The 27,021-nt window shown below is 41.1% G+C and overlaps 1 long non-coding RNA gene across 1 annotated transcript in view; it reads right to left on the bottom strand.

The window, feature by feature from the left end:
• Positions 1-3,131: 3,131 nt before the first annotated feature.
• Positions 3,132-27,021, bottom strand: part of LOC125689726 (uncharacterized) — a 74,310-nt gene continuing 50,420 nt past the window's right edge. The window contains exon 3 of the long non-coding RNA XR_007375402.1: positions 3,132-9,110. This is a non-coding gene — a long non-coding RNA (uncharacterized LOC125689726). The remainder of the gene's footprint in view (positions 9,111-27,021) is intronic.

The following is a 27,021-nucleotide window of genomic DNA, read 5'->3' as shown; positions in this document are numbered from 1 at the left end:
GGTCTTGTCAAAAAACCTAACGTAAGGCAAAAAACGCTTGTAAGCTTTGATTGAAATACTTCCTCTTTTCCAGCACCAGCTAATGACTCAATGATTTTGTCAAGTGTATATTGCTCTACCTTGAAACAGATACCGTGTCAGGTAGAATTTATATGTGATTTAACTCAATTATGCCTTCAAAGAAGGTTCAGCAAGCTATGAACACTGCTGTGAAGAGCGGGGAATATTCAGCGGCTGAGGCAGGGTTAAAGAGAGCATCTCTGATAATCAGAGTGATGAAAAGTGGTCGAGAACAGAAATCACTGCAACTACTTGTCCTAAACTATTGTCTTTCATTGTGCAATTGCCAGAACATGCAGATTTAGGGAAATAACAGCTTACTATCCTGATTCATCACAAGGTGCTTGCAGAGAGGAAGTATTTGAATCAAAGTTTTAAAATGTTTTTGTTTTATAATAATGTCTTCATGAAGGGATGGGTGTGAGGGAAGGAATTGCCCAGTGCACTGGATAGCAGGTTAAGGCTTAAGAAACTTGAATTCTGTGTTTAGCTGCGTCAAAAACTGCTTTCTGACAGTGGGCAAATCCCTTCACTCCTGTTTTCATTTGTTTTCCTTTCCCACTGTACATCTGCCTTGGCTCTCAGGAAAGATTTACGACAGTCTTAGAGATTTAGTAGTGCAAGCACTTCTCCTCTCACATCTTCAAATAGAGAAGAAAACCACACCCTTTGGCTTAACGCCGGTGGTTGCAGAGACTTGTACAGTACCTGCTATGGACCTCAGTGGGAGATCATAAAAATAAAAATGATGTCCACAGCACCACCATCACCATCGATATACAAGTATGCATTGGCAAATAGTACCAAGAGTGTCCACTCATACTCAACTTCGGTAAATCAGATTTCTGCATAAGAACAATGTAACAAGTCCAAGAAAAAGTCCATCTAACCTTTGATTCCACCTTAATCACTGACAGGTACCCAGAGAACAGTAAAATAGTCGAAGTACACATGCAGTGATATTCAGCCACAATACTCTCTCACCATCTGTAGATCTGTGATTTGTGAATTTCCTGAGCCACAGATGGTGTCTTTGCATTATACCATTTTGGTAGATAATCGTTCTTGAATTTTCCAGTCTCTTGAGGCTATTTAATGTGACTTCTTCTGAAGAAAGTTCTGAAATTTAATCTAGTGAGGTAATATAAATGCAGTGCAAGCCAGGGAAAGAACAACAGATGACATTTTCTTATCATCAAGCATTCAAGGTGATGTTTCAAAATCTTGGCACAAAATGTTGGTGCAAGAATCAGCACCCAGATGGGAAGGTACCAAAACTGCTTTAGAAAGCACTCAGAAGCTCATAGGTACTGTAGACTACCAGCACCAACCCTTAACGTGCACTGGGGCAGTTCCACCCACCATATAAAATCACTGAAGCCAATAAGGTGTTTGGCTCAGTTGAATAAAACAGAAATAAAAAGTCCTCTCCTTTCCCAACACAATGTATTTACTCTTACTGATTCTACGATTAGATGATTCCTGATTTTCAGACAGATACTCTCCTCAAGCATTAAGGGTTGTGAAAGGTTTAAGTCCGTCTTTTTACACTTCTATTTTCACATTTATTGCACAGACACACCTTGAGATATCACTTCTGCTCAAAACAGTAAGCAACGTTCATAGATGTGGCAGACAAGAGCATCTCCCTTACTTTTTACAGGATCTGCAGTATTAATATCTCTCATGTCACAGAGGAATTTTATGCCAAGAGGAGCACTGGAAGTTTAAGCCCCAGTAGAAAAGCCTTAATTACCAAACTTATTGCTGCATATGCCAGTACTGTGAGGGAACCAGTATCTCCACACCTATGCTACAGTTGTAGGACTGTGGGTGCCCAACCTTCTGGCTTGCCTGGGCCACACTGAGCAAAGAGAAATTGTCTTGGGCCACATATAAAATATGTAACGTAGTTAACATATCTAAGTAACAAAGCTTCTTTACTACTGGATTATGAATTTATTTTAGAAAATAACGCAAGTTCAACTTTAATAATTAAATAAGAAAACGAACATGTTTGCTTAATAAGAAAAAACACATCAGCACACAGCACAAGCACCCCTAACATGTAATACACACAGAGTTCAGTTCGACTGTGTGCATGTGGCAGTTACCACCACACTGCTCTCTCCCTCTACAGCATCCACACTTAAGCTACACACAATCAACTCATGAAAGATATCACTGAAAATCACATAATAACATTATAAATTTATGATCTCAAGGGCTTGCATTACTAGCTGCCCCGGGCCGCATGTAGCCCACAGGGTGGACATGCCTGACATAGATCATTTGGTCTTACGCCCTGTAGCCCAATAACAGCCTCATGCTTTTGTCCCTTATTTGATAAGGGCACTCCCTGGATAACTTCTTTCTGTAAGTATATGTAATACATATATACAGCAAGATCAACAACATGTGTGGTCTAACCCATGCTCAATAAGACACTGCATTTACCTTTTTGGCATTCCTGGAGAATGAAGACAACATCCTAGCAGTGTTTATCCTCCTAATCATAAACCAAGATGAAATGTTAAACCCCAAAGTAACAAATTTCATCCAAAATGATAGACATCCAATTTAATGTATTCTGCATTTAACATAGCAGTCATCCAGGAGATAAAGGACAGCTATCATCACCAAAAAGGGTTGTGGAAACATTAGCTTCAGTGTGGAGACTCTGAAATGAACAAGCAGGAGCATCATAACTGCAGACTTGTCTAAATGAGGACACTTGAGGAAATTAACAGGAGTTAACCCAGGAGAAGTTTGTTCAACCGTGTTAAACTCCTGGGAGACTATACTGCTCCTTAATTTGTCACCTCAGTGGGATTTTTCTTATTCCACTTCCAAAATTAATTAAATTAAAATGAATTTTATTTCCAAAATACATCATCCACTAATGGTCTAATGCAGATTCACTGCCTCATTTTTAACTCATACCTTCAGCTAATGCAAAAAAAAAAATTCTGCATTCTTAGGCATGGAGACAAACTTTCACTTCCCAAATTTATTACAGTGTATTTTTGCAATTATTAGTAATTACACCACAAAGACAACAGCAGAGTTCAAGAATTCATCGTGCTGGGATTTATGTAAACACATAGTAAGACTCACAGGGTTAAAGGCCAGAAGAGATGATCTAGATCATCTAGTCCCAATCTTTTGTTTAACAAAGGCCAGTTTTTCTACATGAATTCTGCTAACTTAGTCTGGATTGAAAATATTTTCCCAAAAAAATAATTCATTCTTAAAGAGGAAACACAGAGACCACTGCTTCCCTTGGTGGTTTGCTACACCTCCCCCTAACTAACATTATATTTTAACAATAAGTTACTTCTCGTTTGAATTCACTGAAGTCTGTTCTACATCCCAGAGGTTCCTGTTACACTTTCTTCTCAGAAATTAAAGCGTTTTTAACATTGGCATTTTCTGCTTAAGAAGTCCCTAAGCTGAGGAGTTTTAACATTTTTTTCCCTATAATTTATTTTAGGTTTTTATCAAAACATAAAACACAGCAGGGTTTGTGCTGTAAATAGCAGCAGTCTACCCTCAACCGATATTCATCACTGAACTTAAGGGCTATCACTGATTTACACTGTGTAGAACCCTGGCCCGTACAAACATACACATCGAGTGCCTGATGGGGTCCAATACAATGCTATCCTTTCTATAAACCAAAGCTACTGCTAACAAGCAAAAGAAGGTTATGAACTTACATAACTCTGTGCCTGTGTATAAATATACATGTTCGTTATGCGTATAATGAAGATGAAGATCTAGTAGACTGCTTTATTGTCAGACATACCAATTCATAAGTGATTAACAGCAGCCACAGCACGATCCAGCCTAGATCCCACTGCAATTAATAGGAGATACATTGTTCTCCACAATGAAGAACAGAAATCATTTCTCTGTATTCCTTCCCTTGTGGTCATTAGGAGTGCGTTCATCAGCGTGGAAGCTCTCAGACTGCCAACACGGGATGAACAGTAGCCACTGTTAACCAAGCTCAAACTGCCTGGGGAATGACTCGCTGAGATACACAAGACATGCTGCCACACATGGGACAGCACAACATGAATTTGGTATTAAACCTTTCTATCCCCAGATCAGAAGCGAGTAGGAGAATCACAACAGGCCTTCAATCTCCTCTCGCATACACCCACACGTACAGACTAAATAAAGCCTGTGCAGATTATCTGAAGCTCATGATATTCTGTGGCACTGAACTGATGTGCAAAACAAAGTCACCAAAATTATCAGGGTTGATGATGCTGACCCTAGGACACAAAACTTGTCCACCTCCATCTTACAGCATTCTTCAGCACATGCCCTGCAGTTCTCACAGCCAGGACAATGAGCATCCACAGAAAACCTGTTCAACTATGAGATGCTCACCTTGAAATGCCACCTGAATTCAGGATTCACAGAGGATCATTAATCGCAGTGGTGGCATAGTACACCCCGCAGATTAGTCTGAGATGTTTCAAAAGCTACTCACACAGGGAATTGGGAATTTTGGTTGGGAGCATTCCCAGAACAAGCTGAAGGCAGGCCCAGAAAGGCTGCACAAGGCCAAAGCAATGCTGAGCATGATCCTACAGTCTTGCTTTTGTGCATGCTCAACATCACCACAGATTAGCCTTAGCTGTTTAAAGAGAACTAATCATCAGAGGGTGTTTGGCTCTTGACCTTAGTTTGAGGAAGCTGGACTGCTTCTTCCTTCTGATTTGGGTAAGAGCAACAGTGCATTATACTTCACTTCTCCTTCCTGCATACAGAGACATAGGTATTTTCACACTGTGATATGGTATATGACAGGTATGCACAGTCACCAGTAGAGACAGAGAGATTAAAATAACTCCAGATATCTTAAGACTCACTACCAGGCTTCTGGCCCATGCTGCAAGGGGTGGGAAGAGATTGCCAAGTAAATAAAAAGCAAGTTTGTCCAAAAATCACTTAACTCATCATGGATCCTGTCCTGGAACAGCCCTCACCATCTGCTCTAGCCCTTCAGCATCTCCAGCAACAAGCTCTGCTTGAAAAGTTACACGCGATGGGCACTTTCACCCAGAAAGTGTTTCCTGTTTTTTGTAGTGCTCCTTGACACGTTGTGATGTTAGTCACTATAGTGATTGATTTGTGCTTAATGAGCTCATGTTATTGGTTGAGATTTTTGTACCGTGAGTCACGTAGGTTTCATTTGGTAAAATTCACATGGAGATATTGCCATGTAGATCAGCACCAGATTAGCCAAGAACCCCAGCTTCAACTCACCTATTTTAACAATCCCAGGTGAAGTCAACTATATAATGAGGAAGATAATCTTCTGCAAAGTAAATATTCAGTTAATAATGGACCTATTGTATTGCTGATTTGATGACATGGCAGCAGCAGTCAGTTTTAATTTAACATGATTTAACTATCAAGTGATTTCAATGATACTACAAGAGCTTGTTAAATGAAACTAATGCTGTCCAAATTTACATGAACACACGCAAGGAGGAAAAAAAGCTGCTCCCAGGCTGACAGCTTCAATTGGTGACATTTAGATGCAGCAGATGAGAACCCACTGAGTGCAATCCAGTAGCTGTGGTCCAAAGGATAGAATGTTTGACTGAGAAATCTGTAAGTTATTGTTGATGCGCAAACTGTAATGCATGTCTGGCAAATCACTTCATCTCTGCATCCCAGTTTGCCTTTCTGATGGAAGGAGATAATACCAAGGTGCTTTGCATCATGCTCTAAAAAAATCCCCCTTCACAAAGGGAAATAAATGAGCTAGATTTCATTACGTATTTGTTTAGGGCTTTCTACAGCTTCAGACTTATGCTCATTGCCTGAGCCAGAAGCACTGCTAGAACCATCTCCACAGGTTAGGGATTATTTTAAGTAAACAAAATAGTTCAATCTGCAATGGAGCCAGAAAATGGTTCCACATTAAACTGTCATTAAGTTAAGGAGATGCTCCATTAATCCAGACTGCTAACTTCCATAGGAAACAATCCACGAAATTCAAATGCTATAAGGTTAACTATCACCAAATGCAGTTAGTCCTCTGCTAGTAGGGGCTGCTCACCCATCTGTTCAGTGACCCCATGCTATTACCTCACGCTATAACCTGTAACAGACGTTATTAAAACCCATCTTCTGTTTGGGTTTTGGATGCTGCTGTTCCTGTTCTGAAGAGCTGACAGTCCGAACAAAAAGAAGCCATAGATGATGAAAAGTACACCTGGGAAGCTCAAAGTATCTCTGTCAAGTGCCCTGCTCTAAACCATAGCTACATATCTACTAGATCCCACCACCAAACTTTTAAAAACGTGAACAAACATATCAGCATTTCTTCCAGGTACCTAAATAAGCAAACATCCCTGTTAAACCTAGGCCCTAAAGGAAGATCACAGCAGAGCCCAGGGGAATCTCTGCCACCAGCCAGCCTTCCTCAGGTTGTTGCGAACCACTGCTTCTACACCCACAGCAGAGACTCCCATAATTGCTGAAGCAGCTCATTTCTAGTTACAGTTTTCAGTATGTCTCTTAATCACACTGCAAACTGAATCACAGCTTAGTGCCAAAAAGCTTCTAATTACATAGTAACAGTAGCAATTACACAATGCTCTTCCAGCTCCTGAAACAGCTCAGCCCCACACACACCAGCAGAATGTCACATTTTTCCACGCTTGAAGTAGCTCTTCTCACTAATGCTGCAGCCTGCTGCTTCAAATATCATATTGCAGAAAAGAATGAAAAATGCTGGGATTAAACCTCTACAAACCCTAATAGTGTGTTTACAATAGTCTTCAGGTTCATTCTCAACCACTAGGTCTATGACCTTGTAGTAAATTATACTATGCTGGAAGGTTTTAGCTGCTGTTCCAACTCCATTGTAAACATGTAAACTTGAGCCATCTGTGCTTTTTTAATATTTCCTGTGAAGCCTATCACTACACCAATCTGCTGTTTCAATTGGCGGCACAAGAAGTCATTGTGTGCTAATTTTTCCCAAGGGCACTTGATGCACTTTATTAAATAGTTTTTTTTTCTTCCTCATTAAGGTCTTTCCCCAACAATAAAGCTATATTTTGGATAACCAGGCTAGCAGGCATTGTGTTGTTCTGTATGAGAAAAAGCAATCCCAGTTACACTATGCTTCTTCCAGAGAACAATACAGAGGGAATTAAAGCTTTTCCTGCAGGCACCCTGAAAGAAACGGCTTGAAAAGTGTTGCGAAGGCAATGCAACTGATGATGGGAAGAATTTTTGGCTGAACATTGCAGAGCATCCAAATTTTGCTGGGTGGTACTCTTCTCACACACCTCAAATTGTTGTTGACTGCTGGAGCTTGGACTGTGTGAGGGGAAACCAAAATGCCAAATGAGATCAAGTCCACATTCCATCTTGCTCAGGATCCTATTTCTGGGAGTCACAGACCAGATGTTCTGGAGGAAAATGTGAAAGCATGAAGGCTTCAGGCCTTTAGAAAGCTTTTATTTTGTTTCTGTTAGACCATTCCAACCCATAAAAGATTTTTCCTCCTGTCATTGTCATAAAACCTGTTCAGATATTCATTCCATCACAGAAGCTTCTTCCAAAGGCCAAGACAGGCACCAAATAGGAAGGGAAACAAAGTGGGATTTTTTTTTTTTTTTGGTAGTTTTAAACTGTATTCAAAGAACAGAGCATCACAATAAGTGACTTTCAAAAGCCAACATGGGATAAACGAGAAGTGTGTACAGAACAGTCTTCATGGACATGTCATAATCATTCATTTTAAGCTTTTTGACTGCAGTTAAAATAGGCAGCATATGTCCTTTTATTTACTTCTCCGTGACTTGACTTACGATCACAATCATGGTAAAACCGTTCCCTAGAAACATAGGGGATTCTTGGCCAAGGTGATTTGAGTGGATTCCTAGAGTTTAAGGTCAGAAAGGACAAAGGTGATCCTGGAGTCTGAGTTGCTGCCTCTCTCCAAAGGACTGCTCATCATTTTTTCCCTAAAGCCATCTTTATTTTCCCCAGAGAAGTCTTACCTCCACCCAGTCACTCTCAGTAACACACACCTCTGCTCACACAGCTGTGCCAGAAGAGGAGGTGGAAGCAGGTGTTCAAATATTAAATGCTGCTCAACTGCCTATAAATTTCACCTGACATACTGATCACAGAATGCTGGGCAAAACAAATGAACCAAGTCTACATATTTTAAAGCTGCTGCTACAAAAAAAATCACAGGTAAAAGGGGAGAAAGGGAGAGAACTACCCAGCAGTAAGAGGCACTCAAGCCCTGCAAGCTGGAGGGTGCATGGCACACAGCACCTGGTGGGTGCACGAGGTGCTTAAAGATGGGGGAAACTTAGTGCTTTGCATCTGTCATTTCTTTCTCAACTGGCTTTTAGTTCTGATCCTCAGCGAGAAGAAAGGGATCCTTGTTTGATAAGAAGGGATGATAACCCACACCCAGGCCAATAAAAGGGATTAACCCCAGACCGAAGGCTCAATACGGGGTACTTGCCAATGCATGGTTCAATTAGACTAAAAGCTGTCCTGTAGCATTAAGGCAAGTTACCTTCATTTTCAGCTTCAGTGAAACAGACCCCAGATGACAGGATAGGCAAACAAGGACTTTTTCACTTTTCACAATTGCTTTCATCCTGCATCACCAATATTATTAGACTTTAAAGAAAGTGGAAAAATCAGAGGAGCATTCAAAGTAGGTGGTCTCTGTGCATTCATTACATCCGGGCATGCAAGGCTGGAGAACTCACTTTGTAAGCGCAGCAATGTGGCTTGCAGTTCATTTCTTCAGTTCATTTTCATTTTCACCTAATAAAATCAATTTTCAACCCAAAGTGATGGCCTACAGATATTACTTCAGAAGTCCAGGATGTAAACACTTCAGACAGTCGTGCACCTCCAGCAGCACCAGCTCTCAGCGCTCCCTGACGAAAGCAGCCTGTTCCTCCAAGGCAGCCTGCTTTTATCCCATGCACCTGGGTCAATCACAGAGCATCTGGCTCTTTTCAGCAGCAGGGGTGGAAATGCTTTCAAAAAAAAAAAAAAATTAGGATCATAACTAACTTCTTACACAGGGAAACGGAGGCACAGGGAAGTTTGCCTCTGTTAAGGTCATCCTTTTGGGTCATGGCTCTGGGAGCAGCAGGCACAAGTCCAAAGCACTGCTCTGTACCCTCTCATCCTGCTGTCCACATCCAAGCACAGTAAGTGAGACCAAGTCATCAGCTGACTGACATTAGAGACTTTCATTTTTGTTTTAGCTGTGGAGTAAACAGAACAGAAATCAGTCTGAAGTGCTGGAAGCCTGTTTATGGGCAACGTGTGCAACTCTTCTGCTATTTCTCTTATAAATAAAGCTTGGAGATGGCTCCTAGAACTACCGTCTCTCCAGATATGCTACAAAAGAATATCAACAGAGAGTAAAACTTTTTAAAGTAGTAATATTTTTCTTCTTTCCATGGAAGCTAGCTAACAGATTGGGATTTTTTTTAAAACTTCCTTGTTTTTTTTTTTTCTTTGAAATCACTCTTTCACTCATTGGCCCACGGTAATGACACTTAAATGCACAAATGGGCAGAGACAGAAATCTTAATCAGTTTAATACAACAAACTAAAACAGAAACCTTGTACTGTCCCAGGACCAGGAACAAGCACAGTATGCAGGACTGGAATGGGAAAGGCAGCAAGGGAAGACTTGCTCAGGGACAGCTGCTTAACCTGCCGCGGCCCAAACAAGCGGGAACTGGACCTTTCATTTTTAAACTGCAGGAACAACAAGGCTTGCAAGCTAAAACGTTGTGAGAATACTCCAAGCACTCACATGATGTGAAGACATCCAAATGACATTTTCCCCAACTGTGTCCTTCTACATACTAGCACTAAACTCATAGCAGAAAGGAAGACAGGGTGAGGTATACAAAGCAAAAATCTTTGCCCATAAATAATTGAACTCCCCAAAACATTGCGCATACACTGATGGCATTATAGGGTCCCATAATGTTGATTTTTCTTTTCACCAGTTCACGTGCCTAATGATAAGAGAGAAAAGCTGCAGGCTTCATTCTCTGGGTTACAGTGAAAGGAAGATCTCAGCAAAGTTCTCTGCTCTTCCCACATTTAAACTACTTTTATTTCAGTACCTGTCACCCTCCTGGATACAATGTGTTTTACAGAGAAGAAAACACTGCAGTATTCTCACTCAATGCCCATTCATAACCCTGGGGATGTTATTCTTCAAGAAACATTCTCCAGAATTCCTAGTTTCAGAACAAGTCAGCAAAGCCCCATGCAATAACTGGAAGGGTAGATGATGACAGCAAGATGCCGGAGGAATGGCATGACAGGATGCATGCATTTCAACTAAACAATGCTGTGGATAATCCAAATTGCTAATACCATTGTAATACTTCCCCTTGCCATTGTCATAAAACTATACGAATGGTGGCAAAGATTAAATGAATGCAATAGCACTGTACACACTCAAAATTGTTTGGAAAGATCAACAAAGTAGAAATGCAGACGCATAAAATTCAATAACAAATAGACAAGATTTGTTTTAAGCATAAACACAGTTGGGTACCTTTCTGATCACAAAATGAAAATTGGAATGAAATAAGGAATAACTGCTAACAGCATCTTCCAAAACACTGCTTCTGGAAGATTCATGACTCCAAACTGTCAGTCTACTAAAAAATACCAGCTGACCTTGGTTAACTGTTAGGTGACCTTGGTAAGCTACACAGAATCTTGGGATAAAAATGAGAAAGAAATTCAAGTGCAAATGCAGCTGTATCTTATATATACACAAACACAGATAGGGTGTAAAATTTTATAATTTGCTATGTTACAACAGAAGGGTTACAGCTCTAAAAATGGTGTTCAGAAAAAAACAGCAGAACCTGCCAGGTTGGGAAGTGCCAAACAGGTTCAGAAATTTCATCTTGCTGGACTGACATGCAGATAGAAGTATTCCAACAAGCTCAAGCCAGCCAGGAGGAGAAGCTAAGCCAGCTGCTTGCTTTTCTACTCCCATGCCAGCCCTTAACCTGTACACTTCGAGAAGGGATTGCAGTGATCAGTCCTGGAGCAGCAGTGATAGGAGACCTTAGAAACAGACTGACTACAAACAGAGTGCCAAGTTAAATGCTTTTCACCCATATTGCTATAAAATGATTGAGTAGCAAGTATCCAAACTTTTGATATGGAGGAAAGATGTCAGGAACTTGAGCCACGCTGATAGCCGAGGGCAGCCTTGTTTGCTTGAATTTCCTTGGTGCAAACAAAACCACCAAACAACAGCTCAGTGACTATCCAAGTGAGGCTGCCAAAAGAAACAGCTATCTTTTTTTTTTTTTTTTTTTTTTTTTTTTTTTAATACCAAGATCATTCCAGAAATTCCTTTTTCCTTGGCCTGCAAGTGGAACAAACATCCTATTTGCTGCAGCATCACTACCACCCCAGGCAGGGCCTAGGTCTTACATATTAATCAGTGGTCACCTCACCCTGGGCAAAGGTTACTGACTGCAACGTGTGGGAAACAGGAAAGGCAGCTGGAAAGTTTAAAATAAAGTTGTGGGACTGCTCGTTTCATTTAAGCAGACCTGTCTGCAAGAAGAATTTATGAAATTCTTACATTTTGTCTTGTTAGCTCTTAAAACAAATTGAATTGTGAAAATTCACTTTGGTAACATTGTTTTTACAATCAATCATGTGAGCAGGCCTGAGGTCATATCAGTACAGCTGCAATTTAACCAGAGGTCATTACCCACGATGCTGACCCCAACCAGGACTTCCCCTGTTTTGGTAACTTGGACTTTCTCTTTCCAGAGCATTACAACAGATTACAGCTTGATCCCTTGACGCTGGTTTGATTTCACATCCCACTCACCAGCGAGCCACTGAGCGTGAGGCCCTGGCTCCATGGGCGCAATACAGCAGGGCTAGGATAGCCTCAGCAATGGGGAGCATGCTCCTGCTGGCTGCCAGCCCTGCTGCTTTCTGGCAGTGAGCAAAGTGTAGAGGCCCTGGGCTGCTGTGGAAAGCTCATTAGAAGGATGAGAGACAAATGCCTAGCAAGGGAGATCGATTTTCCCTGGCAGCTCTCTCCTTGAGGCAGATTTTGCAGGAACAGACAATCCAGAGTGGTCTGATGTTGCCCATGCACAGACAACCAATGCCCAGCTGATTCCAGATTGGTAGAAGTACTTAACCAAAGCAAGTGACATATAAGAAGTGTGATCATACCCTTCCTCAAAAGCTGACCTGTAAAGCCATGGAAAGATGCCTTGAGAGCGTCATAGCCAACAACCAGCATCAAATGCAAGAACAACATTGAAAGTATCACTCCAACTCCTCTCCTTGGTTAGAGGCAGCATGGCACTGCCAGCAGGGTTTGAGCAGCCCATCTGGTACTGCCCCATTCCCATTACCTCCATGCCCCTTCACTCTTCTGCATTATCTTGTCTTAATAATTTCTCTGTGCTTTGTCTGAACTACAGTTTTCACTAAGTACCTAAATTATTTCGTGCAACGTAGCCTTTTAATGATGATTTTGAATGACTGATCACGAATGATTCCCCATGAATCACCATTAACCACCTGTTTAACCACATTTTGCTAGCTTAACCTTCAATAGGAAACCAACATTTGCACAGTGCCCAAGATACTAGTTTTTCCTTTACTTTATAAATTGGGAATAAATTGATGCTTTTCACATAACACACTAAGGACTAAAAGCAAAGCAGGTAAAAGAGCCAGTGGGGGGTGCTGCAGTAATAATGTACAATACAGGAACACTGTAATACATTTCAGTTTACAGTACAAAAAAAAGCACAGGCCCTGAACACCAGTGATTCAACCTGATTCCTGCAACAACTAAACAAAACCAGGAGCAAGATAAAACCGCTGCTTAAACGGCTATTGATCTAGTCCTACTTTTTGATTTGACAGTCAATAAAATGTGGGCACAGCAATGCATTCCAATAGCTCTCGAGTGGCAGACACACAAATACTGTGACATTCTTCCCATTCACAGCTTTTTCTGCCTTACCTTACAATCTGAAGCAAAGTGCAGGGGTTAAGAGCAATGATGCTACAAACGTCTGATCTCAGCTCCCAGGAGACACCCACCAAACTACTCCAGCATTTTGCTCTCTTTGTTACTTCCCCTGTAGCTTTGCACTCACCCAGTTACTTTAAATTCTTGTCAAAAATGACAACTTTTCCCTCCAGTAAAACAGCCGGCTTAGTCTGACCTCTTTAAAACTCTCTCCAGTTCATGAGTCTGGTCTAGAGACTGAGACAGAGACCATCCAGCACTAACTGGGACTGCAGTTGTATCTAAACAGGACTAAAAGAGAGAGATTTCCAGAGTGCAGATCTTTTATTTTATTTTTATTTTAAATCAGTACTAGTTATTGCTTTGCTTCCTGCCATGCAATCTAATTCATCACAACAAAAAGGGCTCATACATTAATTAAATCATTCTACATTATAAAGACTGTTCCAAAGTGCAAACACTGAGATGACCTTTCATACAGGAGTCCAAGCTGACCCCTGCATTGCTTCAAGTTACAGAAGATACAGAACAAATAGGCGCACTAATGCCCAAGGAAGAAAGTGAGAACTTCAAACTCTTCTTAATGGAGTTAAAACAGGTTTTTTTTTTTCTTGAAGTCTCTGAGAATATGGCCTTTCACTAACACAAACAGTTTCAAAGAATGGTTGTGGCACAGAAGCAGTGACTGGAAAATCTGTGTAAGAACTGTTGTCATTGTGGATTTCCCATAGGGATTATTTTAATCTAGGGAAGCCATTAAAGACATTGGTTTGACTGGAGGATCTCAATTTTTTTCCCCTCCTCTCTCCAGACACATACATCAAACTGTATTGGGCTGTCATGTTATCTCCAATGCTCACTGAAAAGTCCGTGGCAGCATTAAAAAGAAAACATTTGATGGTCTTGTGAACTGTTAAGAGTTATCAGTATTAAGGCGTTAATAAAGCCATAATCTGAGGCTGATAATTATTCCCCTCGTTGGTAATGCAATTTAGCTGCTTAGCACATGGCAGCTATGAAGCATACTGAATTCCTAGCAGAGGAAGTTGTCCTAAGGGAAATAAAAATCTAAAAAATAAAAATTAAAGAAAGCAGGATTTAAAAGCAAAAGCATACAGGGTTCTTGAAATGCAAGGGAAGGAAGGCACTATGTACTAAAACTTTAAAGGAACAGATCTGCTGGGAGGAAAGCCATACAGCTGCTTTTTTTTATTATTATTTATTTATTTTTAAGTCAGTCCACTGACTGTGGGTTTTGTCTCTCAGTGGCTTACCATTGTGCGTTCTGTTAGAGCTCATTTTAAAAATCACTTAATTTTTATTGTCCCAAGATTTCAGTCGAGAATTTTTTCTCGTATTATTTCAGATCCTCGTAAGCCAATTCAAATGAAGGTTTTGACCAAAACCTACCAGAACTGAAAGGAAACCTCCCATCATCCAGAGAGTGGACGCCAGACCGATTTAAAGGGAGATGCATATCAACAACCATTTTGGACTAAGGTAACCAGCACCAGGAAAGCCTACATGTTTAACTTGCTTCTAGTGAATGAAATAAAGCTGGCCCTAGCTACCCTGAAAATGAGGGGGAAAGCAAAATAACCAAATATAAAGGCTCAGTCAGTTAATTCTGCTAGCAGAAGTAGTTGCCGGGAGGGGATTGAGAACAGAATTATTTCCTGCTGGTGCCAAGGTAGGCACTCCAATATGCATTCAAACCATTCAGTTGTGATTCTGAACGTGATGCAGATGGAAAAAACAGAAGTTGTCATTAAATTGGTTGAAAAATGTTCAGAAGGGCCAAAAATTAAAAAAAAAAAAAAAAAAACTTTCCAGCCACAGTATTAGCTTAGCCACATTTTACATCCTGTATACTGTAAAGCATAGATTAAATAATAAACAGTAACACATTACATTTAACAAGGAAAACTGAGCTGGAAAATGCCTTCTAGTCTCACACCATGTGACTAAGTCAGTGATTCAAAACACATATTTTTGTATTCTCTTTGCTCTGATTTTTGGATTCCCATGCTTTTACATTCATATAGTCAGAATCTTTTGAGTTGGAAGGGATCCTGAAAGGTCAAATCTTATCCAACTTCCCTGCAATGAACAGGGACCTACAGCTTGATCAGGCTGCCTGGAGCCCATCTAGTCTGACCTTGAATGCCACCAAAGACAAGGCACCTACTACCTCTCTGGGTAACCCGTTCCAGTACCTCACCACCCTTACCAGAAAAAACTTCTTCCTCATACCCAATCCACATCTGCCCTCTTATAGTTTGAAACCATTTTCCCTTACCCTGTCACAACAGATCCTGCAACAGTCTCTCCTCTTCCTTCTTACAGCCCCCCTTTAGATACTGAAAGGCAGCAATCAGGTCTCCCCAGTGCTTTCCTTTCTCCAGGCTGAACAGCCCCAGTTCTCTCAGCCTGACCTTGTAGGGAAGATATTTCATTCCCTCACTTTTGTGGCCTTCCTCTGGATGTGCTCCAATAGGGCCACATCCCTCCTGTTCTGAGGACTCCACATCTCCTTACATCCCTCAGCTGGTAATGACAGCAAGGATTGCCACAGCCCAGGTACATTTATTGAACCTCATAAGGTTCTCCTGGGCCCACTGCTGGAGCCTGTCCGGGTGTCTCTGGATGGCATCCTGTCCCTCAGGCATGTTGACTGCACCACATAGTTTGGCATCATCCAAAAATTTGCTGAAGGTGCACTTGATCCTACTGTCAATGTCATTGATGAAGATATTAAAGAGCATATATTGTTCTAGAGTTCATTTTTGCAACTATTTCAAGAATAGGAGGATTTTAATAACTCAATGGTTTCTTTCACTCCTTGTAAATGCTTAGGAATCAGCACCTAATGCAGCTTTTAGAAAAGTTATTAGTAAAAGCAGAGCTAACAACTAACAAAGCATCTTTAATTCTAGCAGCCTTCACCTGAGTATCGTTAACAGACCAAAGCTTCTTCCATTTTGTTGCCAAGTTCTTTCGGATACCAGGGGAAATCCAGCTCTGTTAAGAACAGTCACCAAAAGGCCCTTTAATAGAAAAGCACTTACAGATTAATGGAGAACAGGACAGCAATAGGACAGCAGAAAGTATAGGCAGTAAATCTACTTAGTCACAGATCTATTTTTGCAACATGGACAGGACTTCTCAACCTTGCCTATAGCCATGGGAAATCAGCAGGAGCCACTGCAGTAGCACTTGCTGTGCTTCTGGTATTGCTTGCATAAGGGCTTTCACAGACAAGATCAAGAAGAGTTCAGCTGAAACCACTGAAGATATCAATGAAATTAAAACTAAACCGTGTTTAACTACACACACAAAGACTAAAAGACAACAGTAGATCGTAACACAAAGATTTGATTGTAAGAGATTTTTTGGTCTATTTTACTTTCCCATCACATTGAAGATGTTTTGCAACTCTGACTCAAAAGGCTTAAAGCCAATTGATGTGGCTCCATTTTCTGTCAGGACTACAAAAGTAGTCAGTAACAGAAAGTTATTAGCAAACGTTATTAGCAGAGATCAGACCTCTGCTTCAATAGCAAAGGCAGTTGTTGCAAGTATAAGTTTTTACACAGGGCTGTGCGGCAAGTTAATTTTCCTAAGGCACTATAGTCATCTCAGCAACTTTTGGATTACCATGCTTTTATATTCATATAGGTCACAGAATCCTTTGAGTTGGAAGGAACCCTGAAAGGTCAAATCTCATCCAACTTTGCTGCAATGAACAGGGACCTACGTGCACACTGCCACCTCATCCCCATCTAACACAGCCCTGCTTTGGCACATAACATGAGTAAATAACTCTTATGTGGGCTGCTATTCATGGGGCTTAGCTCTTTGTTCTCCTTCCCAGATGCACGTGCAATAAATAAGTTTTGCTCTAAGGCAGTTTACAGCAGGTTTTCTGGTTCTAATTGGCATTATCTGTTTTGGAGCACAAACACAATCACACAACACTGATGTACACAGTGTACTGCATGGTGACAATACTGCTTAGAATTCTGCTTAGAATTCAAGAAAAAGACAGCTGCCACGTTCACAGATGCCCCTGAAAAGGGTTCCCCACTGACTTTGATCATGTTGTTCAAGAATCTCAGGCTTCAGCCTGGATCAAGAAACAGCCTGGAACAACTCCCTTAGAGAAATTACATCCATTAGATGCAATGAGTGGTCCAGACATCCAGCTGTTACATGGGGGCTCAGAAGAACTGATTTCAGTTCCCTACCTCACCACAGTCCTACACGGCCCTAGGCAAGTCACATTTGCACAACTACTTTCAAGTGTTTAAGTACCCATGAATGTATGGAGATCTGTGTCTTAGCTCTTTTCCTCTAAGCTACAAAACCATATTTGCCCTACATTTGAAAGGCTTAAGGAAATAAATACACTGAGTTCTCATTAATCCTCACACAGATAAAACTCAGCACAGGTTACTGCAAAGAAAATTTTTGCCCACTCTCCATTATTCAGACACTGACTTTCCACCCTGTGGCCTGAAGATTTATTATCCAAAACTTGAGGGTTTTTTTTTTTCCTCTTGCTTACTGGAGAGTCAAAAAGTATCAGATACAAAAAAAAAAAAAATATATCATAAATAATGAAAAATTGTTTAGGAAGTCATCAAATTTGGGCCTAATTTTACCTCCAACCTCACTTGGCTGAACCCATGCTGTGGAAGACTATGGAAAAGGTCCACGTGTCCCTCACCTATAGCATCAGCATCTCTAAAGTTACTCACTTTGCCAGAAAATGCATAGTTCTCTCCATTCTTTACTTAAGTGTAAAGCCTATTTACTTTGTGTTTCTGTTTTTCTGCACTGCTGTAAGAGTGCAAATCCTACTTGAAAAATCCCCTTTTACAAGTTCAAAATCTCCAAAGACTTATAAGCTGACATGAAAGATTGACTTAATTGAGCAGTATATTTTTGATTTACTAAAGAAGCCTTAATCCTTTGATTAAACTGATGTATAGTTTTTAGAGAGATTAGCAAATCTAAAATGCATTAAATTCCAGGGCAATAAAATCATTCTGACTATATTGACAATATACGTCAATGTAAAACCATCCAAAACACAGCTAGGGCTGCCAATTATTGACTACTGATTATTTTTTGGGTTCTCTATTACAATGAATGCAACATCATGAATTTAGTCTAGATGTTACAGTCATACATTACAGTACAGTGTTTACAGAAATGAACCTATTGATGTTACCCAAGACCAGCTGTGCTACTTATTTACCAACAACTTCACTCTGGATGGAACAAATCCAGAATGAGTTTTGCATTCTTCCTTTCCTCTCCACTCTTTTAGCAGGTCTGTGTTTAAGAGCTTTTGGGCAGAGTTCATGGAAAGCTGCTCTGAAACCAACCTGCAGCTGAAGGCAAACATCTCGAATGTTGGACTAATGCATTCAATAGACACATACTTCTGCTGACCTCTGCAGCTGAAAACAGCACCTGCTACTAAGGCAGTTTAGGCAGTTTTTCACATACCTCCACACTTTTTCTGTCACCTTCCTGAACTGGATGCTCATCCCAAAGGTACACTCTAACCAGCAAGAAAGCTGCCTTCAGTGTCTCTGGTTCTGCTGCTCAGTTCATGATGCTCTCTCTATACAATGCTGCCACCTGCACAGTAAGGCTCTGAATGAACATAGCCCTTGAGCTTAGTTTCCTATTTGGCAGCTTCATAAGAATCCTGGATCTTGCCTTCTGTGTCTGATTATGTCTTTTCCATTATCACTGAACTACAGAATTGTACAGTAATTTAGGTCAGATGGGAACGTCTGCTCCAGCCTGCAGCACAAAGCAGAGACAGCCTCAAAGTCAGGTCAGGTTACTCAGGGTCATGAAAAGGAAAGCCTCAGGTGCAACTTAGAAGAAAGGTCCCTCCTTTGCCTGTGCTAGGCTGCGGTCCACAAGGTCAGAGCATGTGATCTGCCAGCACCAAACCACAAAGAGCAGTAGTTTTAACTACAGGTTGTTCCGAAGAGGCCTGTGACAGCTAGAGGGCTGCCAGCTTTATAGAAATTAAAGAAGTCTGAGGAGCCTGAGATTTAGTTCACAGCTGGTACCGTTGGAGCAGTTTGGGGTTTTCATAAGACTTGACATCAAACACAGCCAAGAGAACCAGCAGACCAGTGAAGAGCTCCAGGCAGTGCTGGCCACGTTGCTGGAGGATGCTCTGTGTGCCTCAACACAAGCCAGTGCCCAGCTGCCAGGCTGCTGCTCCCTGACAGACTTCCTGTGCACCTTGGGGCAAATGACCCCACAGCTTGTTCCCACTGACACAAAAGCAGCAGCACAGGCATAAGTGTACTGATGATTACAAGGTTGCTCAGATCCCATGGTAATGGAAGCCACACAAATACTTCAGATAGATGCCGTCCAAGAGCCAGATAACAGTTACATCTATGATCACTCCCTAAAATGCCAAATAACTGACCCCAAGGTCATTTTTGAGAGATAGCTCCAGATGAGAAAACGTATCTGCTGACTGACTTAGTTAGTACTCTCCACTGTGACAATGTCTAGGATGACAAGGTGACATACAAGGTGACATGACGATCAAAAACTCATTCCTCAAGCCTGCCAGACCAAAATCAGATACAAGGTAGTTATCTCGTAACACAGTTGTGATTTCTGTGCCATCCCTAGGGTAAGATACACCACCTTCATTCACACCACTATTGTATGCTAGCTGCCAGAAAGAAAGGAAAAAATAAAAGCTCCCTGCTGTCTGAAGTTGCAGTGCTTCTGAGGCCCACCTAATCTGGCACTGGTAGCAGACATTCAACATGAGAACCCAAGAGGTAGAAAGTGGAGACAGAACCCAAGCCAACTGCAAGCCTGTCCCAGACTCCGCAGGTAGGGCCACATGCAGAAGCGGGCTGTTGCCCATATAAACTAGCTAGCAGTGTTCCTTAGGCAGCCTAATCCATACATAATATGAGCTTCCTTGGACACAATTAGAGATGGAAGGGCTAGCAGACAGAGGTAAGCTCCTAAGGTTTGCACAGTTGAGGCCAGGACACCTCATTTTTGAAGGGAGAGCTGTTAAGCAGAGTAAAGCACTGGCCCACTGGCCCTATATCTTCTATCAGACCTTGGGATTTCCAGGTCTGTGAAACCCCAGCCCTTGAGTCACTTGGTACCCTCTAACTAGAAATGATCTTATATAATACATAAATACATAATTACATAAATCATCTCTTACAAGCTCCAGTACAACACATTCCTAGTACCATTGATAGCCTCTCCATTCCACCAGAATGGAAATAAAACCCATCACTCCTTCTGGACATCCATAAGCTAATTGAAGTAATCACACAGCCTTAGCACCAATGCACATGAAAAGGCAGCAAGGAACTGGTTCTGGTTTGGCGTTCAACTTCCCATGCTGTTCTCAAAACTACCCTCTCTCTTATTTGCTTTCTAATCTTTTCACCAAAACCCATGCTGGAATAGACAGGAACCAGAGAAGGAGTAATACTTGAGCAGAGCAAATGAATAAACTAAAAAAACTCTTGTCAAACATGCACAAAAATAAATAGATGGAAAATAAGCCCAGCTGTCTTGAGGCCAGAGCAAAAGCAGCATATAGGACGGGTCACAGGGATAGCTGCAGTAATTACATTTTACATTGCTTTAGGTTTCATTTATGCTGTCAAAACTGTTTTGTCACACTGGATTTTTTTAATGCACTTCAGATTTTGCTAATCTCTAGAAAATCTATATATCAGTCTAATCAGAGGATTGGGGAGCTCCTCACCGTATCAAAAATATACTGCTCCATTAAGTCAATCTTTTATGCTGGCTTATAAGTCTTTGAGATTTCTAATTTGTCAAAGGAAGGGTTTTTGTTTTTTTTCCTCCCGTCGATGTAGTTGTTGAGCTTTTCTAACAGTGAATCTTAAAACATTAAGAAAAAGTAGACTTAAAAAGAAAAAAAAAAAAAAGGTTATTAAAAAGCCCGCATTGACCAAAACAGCAAAAATGCCTGAAATCCCAGAAAGTTGCAGTAAGAAAATAAGATGCAAATGGTCACTGTGGACAAACTCTTTGTTCCTCTTCTTACACTGCATCAGACTATTTATCTTCATTTTTACATTCTTCTTGTCCTATTCTTACCTGCATTATTGTGTATCATAGACTTCAAGCAAGCAATCCCAACAGCCCCACACCTACTGATTACTGCTCCACAGGAGCACCTTCATGCTTCCTTGCACAGTGCTTCTTAAACATGGAAGGGGTTCATTGTAAATAAGACAAATCCATTCCCCTACCAGCTTTCAAATCCCTCCCTTCAAGCCCTCTTCTGCTCCAGTGACTACAGAAACATTTGATTTTGACTAGGCAGTTCACAGCCTCAGGCTGTAGATGGGAGCAGTTGGCAATGGCAAATGATGAACGTCCCTTCCTCTGCAGTATCCACCACCACCATTCCTAATGGTTTCAGCTTCCACAGTGGGGAGTGACATGAGGAGTGAGTGTCAGTAAAGCCTAGTAAAGCTCCCAGGCTACAAGTAGATACACCAGGGTCCAAACGGGAATATATCTTGGTTTTTCTTGCCATTTTTTATGACTTAACCTCTTATGGGGAACAAACAAAATCAGTTCTGGATTTTCCCCCTCTGAATATTATCAGAAAGAGCTCTTCTAAGGAAAGAGCTCTTTTAAGGGAAGTCGCAAGAACTGGAGGGCAATATGCAAGTGTGAAAACAGTGAGGAGGAGGAGAAAAAGGGCTAAAGGGATGATTTTTCATAGCAGAATTCTATTAATATTGGAAATACATGAAAGCTTACACTACTTTTTTAAAAACTTATTTCCAACTTTTCACAATTATTTTGATATATTCATTTTTAAGCACGACTGTGCACAGCATTCTGAAACCTCACTTTAACAGTTCCATTATAACAGTTCCTTCTGTTCCTAGAGTAAGCTCTGTGTGTTTCTTGCTACACAAACAGACCTGCCTCTTGATGCTGTATGTTTGTAAAGCACCAAGAAAAACATAGGCCTGGTCTAAGACTGTCTACTTGAATCTGAAACAGAAAAAAAGAGTGACAACACAATGCTCAGACATCATACTCAGGCACAAACTGCCTGTTGACCTACCTGAAATTTACATCCCAAAGAGTTATTGAAATACAAGCATATATTAGTTAGTGCCAGTTGTACTCAATCTTGCTGTAAGGTCACTAGATGAGTATTGACTCGGGACCCCAGCTACACCCTATGGGAAATCCCAGCTCTGTGCTTGGTAATTTCAGTCCCAGATTATTCCAAACAGTATTTCATCTACAAAGTGCTTCAGAAATTGGTACTGCTCAAGTATGACCAACATCCAGGGAAATCAATGGCAAACCCCTCAGTTTTGTTATCAGCTCCACTCCTCAAAAAACAGAAAACCAGGAGAGGTTGTGCAGCTAAGATGGACAGTCACATACAATTCACAGTCACAGTGGGTAAAGTTTTAGCTTCTCAGTCAACTCTTGCTAACCAAAATCCATTGAAAGCAAAATGATTAAAGTCCACCCAGTGGATTTACAGGGCTTTGTGCAGATACGAGACTATTTAGTCAGGAGAGGCAGCCTTTGACATGATTCAGTTGACTGCCTGTGGCATTTGACATGCACCTAAGGAGTCTAAGTGGTTACTGCTATTAGCAAAGACTTGAAAAAAGACACTTGTCACATTAGGTCATCTATCTCTTAACTTCATCCTGTGAAATGTCACCAGTACCCCCAGGCTTCTCATTTCTTATCAATCTTTCAGATACATGTCGTTACTGTTTTGAGCAGTATGAAATGGAAAAAGAGAGAAACAAAGAAGAAAGAGCACAAGTCCTTTATTTTCACGTCCGTTAATAAACTTTTAAAGAGTTTACAAGCTTTTAAAAATAGAACAGACTGTGCTAGATTTGTGCACTGTACTTTTACAAGGAACTTATGCCTGTGGACTCTTCAGCCACGAAATGCTGTTCAGCCTCTTTGTACCCAGGCAGCTGAAGGCTCCTGCTGCAGTGGAATGGGCACTAAGACCAAAGGGTCAAGGTCCAAAATCCTAAACCAAGGCTAAAGAGCTTAAACAAGCATTGGTCCTTCTTCCACTCCACAGCCCAAGGGCACTTGTCAAGCTTCAGTGGCCAGCCAGGGTAACAGCATTAGTGGGCTGGTGCTGTGATTCTAAAGGTACGAACTCACTCAGTTGGAAATCCCAAGGGCTGGCACGACTGCACCCTCACCAGGTGTAGTCACCAGGTGTCACCACTATTTGTGGTGTGACGAGTTACCTTTATCTGCATGGGTCCTGCACTTCATAGGCCTCATTTTGAACCACTACTAACTTGCTTTGCTAACTTAGGGACAAAGCATCCAGCCACTTGCAGAACCAAACTCCAACAGAGGATTACATCTCCTGTGCTAAGCCATCATCTACTGCAGTTACTCATTTGAATAATAACTATGGCCAACTGTCCATTGTTAGTACACTGATATTCTCCTCATAAACATGGCTACACTCAGAACATTCCAGGAAAACCACATTACTTTAAGAGGTTTCAGAAAAAAAAAGAATAATAATCAAGCTTTTCTGCCTCATTTAATGCCTAGAAAATCCAGAGTCTTGAATTCCTGCTCCGCTACAAACAGACCCAACTTTTAAACTGCAATGGGAGGAAGACGGAAGCATGCAAAAAGGGAAAGAAATACAGAAAAGGGAAACATAGATGAAAGTCTCTTATAATATCTCGGTTGGACAAACCAGTGTTTGACAGCTTTAATTTATGTGACCATTAACAGGATTGATAAGTCAGAGTCTTGCTGACCTTGGTAATATTCCAGAAGTAATATTTTCACTAAGGTGAACTATTTCTGGACATTTCTCCAACACACTACACTGAACAGAAACATGTTTTTTTCTTCTGACACTAAAATAAGCACAGCTCCTTGTTTCTGTTCTCTGTTAAATGTGAACAATATATTCATCTTGCAGCCAAGGTCATCTAAATTCTTGTCCCTTGGCAGAGACTCACCGTGTTTTTCTATTGAATACATTAATATGTGGGTCTTACTTTCCCCCCCCTCAAACAGGAGGTGTCCACCCCACAGACCTCAACCAGTGAAGCCAGGCTTCTCTGAGGCAGTATCCTGCCAGCAGGAGCCACTGACTTCTTAATAAAACATTACTTCTTTCCTTTTAGCTTTTCGTGCTGCTTTCCTCAAGCAGTGCAAGCTGCACTTCACTGCAACTATTTGTCAGCACTCCTGTCCAATTAAAGCCCTCCAAAACACAGAACTTCACTAGAACTGTGAATGATTTCCTCAACCTGGGCAGTAAACCAAGATATCCTGAAGCGCAGAGCATCTATTTTGTTCTTCAATGCTTTAATGAGCAAATAAATGTTATTCCTCATCAGTATGATTGGCACCCAAAAGCACATAGTGCTGAGACTCCAAGGAACATAAATGCCTTCTCATTACTGTTCTGAGGGGCTCACAGACCATCACAGCTCGAGAGCGTGCCACTGACTGACAAACGATCACAACACCCAGAAAACCCCTCCAAAGGAAGCGTTCCCCTGCTGTGAATGCACAGATCACAAGCCTGGAGTGACAACAATTTATAGCAATTGAGAAATAGCAAACGTGGGCAGTTAAACTCATTTAAACAGCAACCACAAAACACTGTATCTGTAATAACAAAACCTGTATGCTCAAGAACACTGCTCGATGACTCTGCAGATAAATGCATTTATACAAGCTAATTAAAAGATCGTTACTGAAAGCAGTACAGAATATATCTTTAATTACTTGCAATACTTGGAATGGCCTACAGCCTTCAGATGTATCTCTGCCATAACCACACTCAACTCTTCTCCTCAAAGTATATTATAATTGTTTACTGATTTATTATTAAGCTCTTATATCAGAGAGCAAATTCAGCCTTCCACAACCACTGACTACACAGTTCTGAGGAAGAAAACGAGGAGAGGACGATGTGCTAGTGAAATCACAGCATTTATTGAAAGATTCAGGACTTAGTGTTTGTTTTCATTAACATCCGTAGAGTCTTAAGAGTCAGCAAGAAGCTGTGTTAGTCTGTTCATAGATCTAAGGTCCTGATTTACAGTCAAGTCCCAGATAGCACTTCAATGTACCTAAAGCAGAAACTAGTGCCTACCTTACTAGGTTCCACCTGGGCAAAACACTTCCAGTTATGCATTGCTGAATCCTGACCCTACTCAGAACAACACATACATAAGTTCTCTCTTGAGCAGTCTTAAAACTCTTCTTGCTCTCATTACAAACAGATATCAATAGGAAATGCAGGAAGACTTCAATTTTAAAGGCAACTCTATTTTAATGTTACCTGGCATATCCTAGTTTAGATCAGGACTCCAACAGCAGCAACTGTTAAGGCTGATTATTTCCAAGTTTTATGTTGATCTCGCACCATTTTTTCCCAGAGTTATCAATTAGGTAATCTGTAGATGAGGACAGAGAACGAAGCAACTTCGCTCTACCACACACAATCAAAAATAAATGAAATTTGAACAAAAGAAGCAATGTTCTTTCTGGCGAAATTTGAATATGGCCGAGTTACAAAACACTACAATTCAAATTTTCAGGTATCTGTGTCACCTCCAACATACACCCCATCTTAAGTCAACATTTAAGATGTAAGTGTCAAACAACTGAAGTTAGGAAATACAGGAATTCAGGTTGTTTGGGCAAGCTCTTCATTTGCAATGTCAATTTTCACTAGGATACTTTTTATGACACAAACGTTTTTCTCCCTGTTAAGTTGTTGCACCAGGTATAGGCAAAAAAAGCCACAAAGAAGCTGTACCACAGCTGGCTGTTTGACATTGCTCAAGTATATGGCACCACATTTTCCTGGTCTGCCCGAAGCTCTGCAACACTCCCAACTTTTCAAGAACGTCAAGCATTCACCCAGCTCCTAAGGAGCAAGAATTCTTTGTCTCCAGTTAAGTGAAAAGTAAAGCAAAAGAACAGAAATTACAGCCTGAATTAGCTCTGTACTTTCAAGAGTTACCCTACACAAAAGTCAGACTATTATCCCATGAGTAAAGGAGTGAAGCTTTAGAATACAAAAAAAAAAAAATTAACTAGTTTTGAAGAGAGAGAGAGAAAGAGAGTTTTCCTTCTATGAATAGGACTTTTCAGTGCATACAGCTGCTTGAGCAGGTACGTGTCTTCATGCATGCATCAAGAAAAAAAAAGATTTCAGAAACCAAAATGCTGCTTTTGGACTATATTGTGTTCGTGCACTGCTAAGGCTGATGATGTGCCAGTATGAGCCGGCTCATCAGATGGGCACAAGCTCTCTCTGTTCTTTCCTATGAAGGTGGCAGATAAAAGACAAGGCATTCAAGTAGCTGACAGGGTAACCTGTAAGTGCCTGTCCTGAGCAATCTACTTGTCAGCTTTCCTGGCTAAGAGAGGAGACGTGTGCCACAGCTGTCAGCTTTGTGTCATCTTTCCTCTCTGCCTTTCATCGTCCTTCATCCCATGAATGGAGGTTTTATTTGACTTTCTTTTTTTGGCCCAGCTCACAGGAGGAGCTCCTTTGTCCCACTGCCCTAATGCAGAGAGTGTGCAAACCTGGCCAGCTCCAGGAACTACTAAATGAAAAAACAGAAGACACAAGGAAGCCATCGTTGTTCAATAGGCACATTGAGGCCTGGAGATGTAAATTCACATGTACTCCAGAGGTGAGCTAACACATAGACTGCCCTCCTGGGACACTGCAATACACTGGCCACCACATACGATGCAATGCAGAGAGGATGGGGCTCTCCAGCCAGGTGATTCCAGCAAGCGTTTCTTCA

Source organism: Lagopus muta, chromosome 2 (assembly GCF_023343835.1).
Source record: "Lagopus muta isolate bLagMut1 chromosome 2, bLagMut1 primary, whole genome shotgun sequence".
Taxonomy (NCBI): Eukaryota; Metazoa; Chordata; class Aves; order Galliformes; family Phasianidae; genus Lagopus; species Lagopus muta.
The sequence above is the reverse complement of the archived record's forward strand: the minus strand, read 5'-3'. Positions and strand labels throughout refer to the sequence as shown.